Here is a 7,500-nt window from a genome sequence, read left to right as displayed (position 1 = left end):
AAGCGGTTCTCAATTCTAGTCCTCGCTCCCCCAGGTCTGCATGTTTTGCATGTCTCTCTTTGTTAGCACACCTGATTCGGATAATCAGCTCATTAGAAGTGAGCTCCTAGTGATTGACATGGTCCCTACACAGTGTTCATTGCTCCCCACTCCCTGAGCAGGGGAAATCCGTCAAAGTATACTTCACTTTGGAACATTGGTTCACGGATTTGTGCTGCGCAACTTCTTCACACATGGAGAAGTGTGACATCCTTTACCTCTGTATACCTCGATACACCACTGTATTACTCACTATGAATTGAACATATACATACGCTTTGAACTTGAATCACGGAGGGCTGTCATGTGATGTCCAGTTCTCAGGGCACTTACGTTTGAATGGAACAAATGTCTGAAGCTATACAAGAAACTTACAAAATGTGAAGAGCAGGGGGCGCGAGGACTGGAATTGAGACCCGCTGGTCTAAGTGACATCTGACCGTTTCAGCTGTCCTCCCTAACATCCCTCTACATGTTAGATACAGCCCCATTTTTAGGTCAATTAAGAGGCCAACTTGCATTCGTTAGCCTTTCACACTGTCTCGAGGACTTTGATTGCTTCCACGTTAGTTCATGTTCCTTCTTTTGTTGATGCTGGAATAGCTCTTTTTCCTTGGATTAGGGAAAGAAGGCTAGTTGGTCTAGGGGTATGATTCTTGCTTTGGGTGCGAGAGGTCCCGGGTTCAAATCCCGGACGAGCCCTTGTTCAGGTTAAAACGTGAAGCTTTATTGTCTCATTGCATTCACAAACATTATGGCAGGTTTTTTCCAATCAGGCAGACATGGATGGCTAAGCCAGCGATCTGAGTTCGAATCTCGGTGGAGCCTGTGTGCTTTCTCTATAAAGTCCATTTTTTGTTGGAGCGTCCATTCAGGTATAAGTTTGAGGGCTCTTGTACGTGGGTTAAGGGGACCTTAACCCACGTACAAGCTGTAACTCTGCCAAAACGGGGCCAAACTGAACCAAAATCGGGTCAACGTCAGACCTCCAGAAGGCCTACCGAACACCGCTGCCCCCCATCCATAACACCCCGGGGGGCGGAGTTATGGCCCCCCACATTTTTGATAGTCAAATGAAAGGAAGAGACCTAGCGACTTGAAACTCGGTGACGTGATAGCCCTCGAAGGGCCCTTTCTGAAGCCACCTCCCCCAAGTCGATAGACCCCCGGGGGCCAGAGATACGGGCCCGCAAATGCAAAAAGTCCCAAAATTTGACCGGCCATAACTCACCCAAAGAGAGGGGAAAAAACACCAAACTCTGGTCAATATTAGACCTTGGGGACCCCTATCCGACGACACCAACCCCATGTTCCTATGACCCTGGGGGTCCGAGTTACGGCCCCCCAAACTGTGGGATTTGAACCGTTATAACTCAAAAACCGGACCACCCAGGAACTCGAGTGTGGTCACATACGGTAGACCCCTCGACCCTCTAAGGATCCCCTGAATTTCAGCCCCGGGGTCCACCGCATCCCGGAGAAATTAGCCAAAAAAGAGTACCATCCACCCCCCTCGCACCTACTCATCCATGCCGGCCAGGGTGCACCCTCCCCGGCTAGAGAAGGCAGCTCGAGGGGGGTGGAAGTCGGAAATTTTTTTTTATTATGAAGCCTAGAGAAAACGCTTGTACAGTACTCAGGGCACTCAGAGGAATCCATTTTTGTAAGTTTTATCCCATTATACTGTAGAAATATGCATAGAAAAATGTTGGATTTTGGTTAATTTCACCACATATGGTGAATGTTAACCAAAATGTCACAGACTTTGCCAAGCTGTAACTCTGCCAAAACGGGGCCAAACTGCACCAAAATCGGGTCAGAGTAAGACCTCCAGAAGGCCTACCGAACACCGCTGCCCCCCATCCATAACACCCCGGGGGGCGGAGTTATGGCCCCCCACATTTTTGATAGTCAAATGAAAGGAAGAGACCTAGCGACTTGAAACTCGGTGACGTGATAGCCCTCGAAGGGCCCTTTCTGAAGCCACCTCCCCCAAGTCGATAGACCCCCGGGGGCCAGTGATACGGGCCCACAAATGCAAAAAGTCCCAAAATTTGACCGGCCATAACTCACCCAAAGAGAGGGGAAAAAACACCAAACTCTGGTCAATATTAGTCCTTGGGGACCCCTATCCGACGACACCAGCCCCATGTTCCTTTGACCCCGGGGGTCCAAGTTACGGCCCCCCAAAACGTGGGGTTTGAACCGTTATAGCTCAGGAACCGGACCACCCAGGAACTCGAGGGTGGTCGCATACGGTAGACCCCTCTAGGGATCCCCTGAATTTCACTCATTATACTGTATGCATATAAATATGCATATAAATTTATGTCCACGGGAGCGCTATGGAGGTCCCGCTGAATAAATTGTAAATGGACATTTTTTTTGAAAAAACCTCCCATTTGCCATTTATTCAGCATGCCTTTCCTAATGGTTCCGTGGACAGATCAATTCTAGCGATTTCGTGGTTGAAGTCTCATCTGCTGTACTCTGCAAGCTCCCAGGAATCCATATTTGTAAGTTTGAACCCATAACATTGTAGAAATATGCATATAAAAATGTTGGATTTTGGTTAATTTCACCACATGTGGTTAATATTAACCAAAATGTCACACACTTTGCCAAGCTGTAACTCCGCCAAAACGGGGCCAAACTGCACCAAAATCGGGTCAAAGTCAGACCCAAGTCCCTGAACCCCCGGGAGGCGGAGATACAGTGCCCCAAATTTGGTGTCCATCCAATATGAATAAATGGCAAGTGGGATATGTGTCCACCTTAGGTTTAACAAAAAGCAATTCTAGTAAATTTGATTTAATTAAATATAGGCAATATTGTTGATCAAAACGCCTGCAGTGTACTCAGACAGCCCAGCAGAGTCCATTCATGTAAGTTTTATCACAATATACTGTAGAATTTGCATAAAAAATAATGTCCACGGGAGCACTACGGAGGTCCCGCTGAATAAATTGTAAATGGACATTTTTTTTTAAAAAACCTCCCATTTGCCATTCATTCAGCACGCCCTTCCTAATGGTTCCGTGGACAGCTAAATTTTAGCGGTTTCGTGGTTGAAGTCTCATCAGCTGTACTCTGCAAGCTCCCAGGAATCCATTTTTGTAAGTTTTATCCCATAATACTGTAGAATTTGCATAAAAATGAGCGTTGAATTTTGGCACACATGTGCACCACATGTGGTGCGTATCTCACTTTTCATTAAATTGCAACTTTATTTAACTTTATTTATTTCAAATGTGTGTTATTGTTAATGAAAAGACCTTTACTGTACTCAGGACACCCAGAGGAATCCATTCATGTAAGTTTTATCCAATAATAATGTAAAATATGCAAAAAAAAATTATGTCCACGGGAGCGCTATGGAGGTCCCGCTGAATAAATTGTAAATGGAAATTTTAAAAAAAAAAACCTCCCATTTGCCATTTATTCAGCACGCCCTTCCTAATGGTTCCGTGGACAGATCAATTTTAGCGGTTTCGTGGTTGAAGTCTCATCAGCTGTACTCTGCAAGCTCCCAGGAATCCATTTTTGTAAGTTTTATCCCATAACACTGTAGAAATATGCATAGGAAAAATGTTGGATTTTGGCTAATTTCACCACATGTGGTGAATATTAACCAAAATGTCACACACTTTGCCAAGCTGTAACTCCGCCAAAACGGGGCCAAACTGCACCAAAATCGGGTCAAAGTCAGACCAGGGGGACCTCTATCCGACGCCACCAGCCCCAAGTCCCTGAACCCCCGGCAGGCGGAGATACAGTGCCCCAAATTTGGTGTCCATCTAATATGAATAAATGGCAAGTAGGATATGTGTCCACCTTAGGTTTAACAAAAAGCAATTCTAGTAAATTTGATTTAATTAAATATAGGCAATATTGTTGATCAAAACGCCTGCAGTGTACTCAGACAGCCCAGCAGAGTCCATTCATGTAAGTTTTATCACAATATACTGTAGAATTTGCATAAAAAATAATGTCCACGGGAGCACTACGGAGGTCCCGCTGAATAAATTGTAAATGGACATTTTTTTTTAAAAAACCTCCCATTTGCCATTCATTCAGCACGCCCTTCCTAATGGTTCCGTGGACAGCTAAATTTTAGCGGTTTCGTGGTTGAAGTCTCATCCGCTGTACTCTGCAAGCTCCCAGGAATCCATTTTTGTAAGTTTTATCCCATAATACTGTAGAATTTGCATAAAAATGAGCGTTGAATTTTGGCACACATGTGCACCACATGTGGTGCGTATCTCACTTTTCATTAAATTGCAACTTTATTTAACTTTATTTATTTCAAATGTGTGTTATTGTTAATGAAAAGACCTTTACTGTACTCAGGACACCCAGAGGAATCCATTCATGTAAGTTTTATCCAATAATAATGTAAAATATGCATAAAAATTTATGTCCACGGGAGCGCTATGGAGGTCCCGCTGAATAAATTGTAAATGGACATTTTAAAAAAAAAAAACTCCCATTTGCCATTTATTCAGCACGCCCTTCCTAATGGTTCCGTGGACAGATAAATTTTAGCAGTTTCGTGGTTGAAGTCTCATCAGCTGTACTCTGCAAGCTCCCAGGAATCCATTTTTGTAAGTTTTATCCCATAATACGGACCCTTGGGAGTCGTGTCCACGAACCCGCTAGGCTGAAAACATTCAAGTATATGGCAGGTGGGACTTTTTTTAGAAAAGACCCAGGGGCCCGAAATTCGGATCGGTGGGTCCAGGGGCCGCCCCGAGTGAGCTGCCGAAAGCGCGGGGCCCTAAGGCGAGGGAAAAATTCGGAGCCTCCTGCACAAAATCTCTCCCTTGGCCCTCTCTGACTCTTACATGATCAGAGCCTTTTTAGAGATTTCAGGGTGCCGGACGGGTATTTTTTTTTCAAGGTCCTACAGCTTCGTGCTTCAGGGACATGGGAGAGGGGCCCCTGAGATGCGAGAATCTGGAATATGGGGGCCCTACGTCCTATTGTCTCCGAACTGTGGATGTCCCACCTTCAATCAAAACGTGTACCGATTTGGTGGACGTGGGGTCACTTATTTGACTGTTTGACCCCTAAAGAAGGTCATAGGGCCACCAGACTTCTATGCCCCGTTGAGTGGGTTCCCATGAGACACATATCCAAAATTCGGCCCGATCGGACCCTTGCAAGTCCTGTCCACGAACCCGCAAGGCCAAAAACATTCAAGTATATGGCAGGTGGGACTTTTTTAGAAAAGACCCAAGGGCCCGAAATTCGGATCGGTGGGTCAAGGGGCCACCCCGAGTGAGCTTCCGAAAGCGAGGGGCCCTGTGTCCCTCGCGAGTTGTGTCCACGAATCCGCTAGGCCGAACCCATTCAAGTATGTGGCGGGTGGGACTTTTTTAGAAAAGACCCAGGGGCCCGAAATTCGGATCGGTGGGTCCAGGGGCCGCCCCGATTGAGCTGCCGAAAGAGCGGGGCCCTAAGGCGAGGGGAAAATTCGGAGCCTCCTGCACAAAATCTCTCCCTCAGCCCTCTCTGACTCTTACATGATCAGAGCCTTTTGAGAGATTTCAGGGGTGCCGGATGGGATTTTTTTTTTCAAGGTCCTACAGCTTCGTGCTTCAGGGACATGGGAGAGGGGCCCCTGAGATGCGAGAATCCGATCGGGCCGAATATTGGATATGTGTCTCATGGGGGCCAACTCAACCGGGCATAGAAGTCTGGTGACCCTACGACCTTATTTAGGGGTCAAAGAGTTGTGTCCACGAATCCGCTAGGCCAAACCCATTCAAGTATGTGGCAGGTGGGACTTTTTAAGAAAAGACCCAGGGGCCCGAAATTCGGATCGGTGGGTCCAGGGGCCGCCCCGATTGAGCTGCCGAAAGAGTGGGGCCCTAAGGCAAGGGGAAAATTCGGAGCCTCCTGCACAAAATCTCTCCCTCAGCCCTCTCTGACTCTTACATGATCAGAGCCTTTTGAGAGATTTCAGGGTGCAGGATGGGAATTTTTTTTCAAGGTCCTACAGCTTCGTGCTTTGGGGACATGGGAGAGGGGCCCCTGAGATGCGAGAATCTCGTATCTCGGGGCCCTACGACCCATCGTCTCCGAAGGGCGGATGTCCCATCTCCAATATAAACGCGTACCGGTTTGGTGGACAAGCGCTCCCTTTTTTGACCCGTTGACCCCTAAATAAGGGGTCAATAGTAATAACCAACTTCTATGCCCGGTCGAGGTGGCCCCCATGAGACACATATCCAAAATTCGGCCCGATCGGACCCCGTCGAGCCGTGTCCACGAAACCGCTAGGCCGAACACATTCAAGTAAATGGCAGGTGGGATTTTTTTAGAAACGTCCCAGGGGCCTGAAATTTGGATCGGTTGCTCCTGAGGGCCCCTAGAACGTGCTGTCAAAAGCGCGAGAACCTAGTGCGATGCACTTTTTCCATGGGTCCTACGACTACGTGTTTCAGGGCCCTTGTTGAGGGGCCCCTGAGATGCCAGAATCTCAAATCTGGGGGCCCTACGACCTATCGTCTCGGAACTGTGGACGTCCCACCTCCCAACAAAATGCGTACCGCTTTTGTGGACGTGGGGTCCCTTCTGTGACCGTTTGACCCCTAAAGAAGGTCGTAGGGCCACCAGACTTCTGTGCCCGGTCGAGGGGATGCCCTCGAGACACATATCCAAAATTCGGCCCGATCGGACCCTTGGGAGTCGTGTCCACGAGTCCGCTAGGCCGAACGCATGGGAATAAATGACAGGTAGGATTTTTTTAGAAACGTCCCAGGGGTCCCAAATTTCACAGCGGGGTCCGTGGGGCCCCCCCAGTGACCTCACCGAGACCGCGGGCCGATCGGAGCGACTTGCGTCGGCGACCCCGAAATGGCCAGAGGGGGCGCCGGTGAGCGCCCGCTGGGCGGGGACGCCCACCCCCCACCTCTGGGACCCTTTTGGGAACGTTCCGTGAAAATAGTGGAAAAGTGGACAAATAGTGGTTCCTTGGGACCGGGGGTCCGGGTCGGGGGTCCTCGCGGCTCGAGGGTCAGATCCGCGATGATAATGGTTAAATGGACAAATAATGGGTTCGTGGTCATGGGGGTCCGCTCAGCGGACCCATATGGCGGGTGGACTAAAAGCAGCTCGCTGGGATGCGAAGCCCACCCTAGAACAGCCCCGGCCATTGGTTTAATGGGAAAAAGGCCAAATAATAGGGTCCTGGAAGCGAATACCCCCAATGGCCAGCAGAACGATGGCAAAAGGACCTTTATAGGGTTCGTGGTCACGGGGGTCCGCACAGCGGACCCATATGGCGGGTGGACAAAACGCGGCCCGCTGGGATGCGAAGCCCACCCTAGAACTGCCCCGGCCATTCGTTTAATGGGAGAAAGGCCAAATAATAGGGTCCTGGGAGCGAATACCCCCAACGGCCAGCAGAACGATGGCAAAAGGACCTATATAGGGTTCGTGGGAGGTGGGGGTGGG

The 7,500-nt window shown here is 48.7% G+C and overlaps 1 non-coding gene across 1 annotated transcript; it reads left to right on the top strand.

The window, feature by feature from the left end:
- Positions 1 to 669: 669 nt before the first annotated feature.
- On the top strand, positions 670 to 741 carry trnap-ugg (transfer RNA proline (anticodon UGG)). The gene has a single exon. It is a non-coding gene; the product is annotated as a tRNA-Pro (tRNA).
- The last annotated feature ends 6,759 nt before the right edge of the window (positions 742 to 7,500 follow it).

This window comes from Carassius carassius, chromosome 8 (genome assembly GCF_963082965.1).
Source record: "Carassius carassius chromosome 8, fCarCar2.1, whole genome shotgun sequence".
NCBI lineage: Eukaryota > Metazoa > Chordata > Actinopteri > Cypriniformes > Cyprinidae > Carassius > Carassius carassius.
Note: the sequence above shows the minus strand (reverse complement) of the source record. Positions and strands in the feature narration are given on the sequence as shown.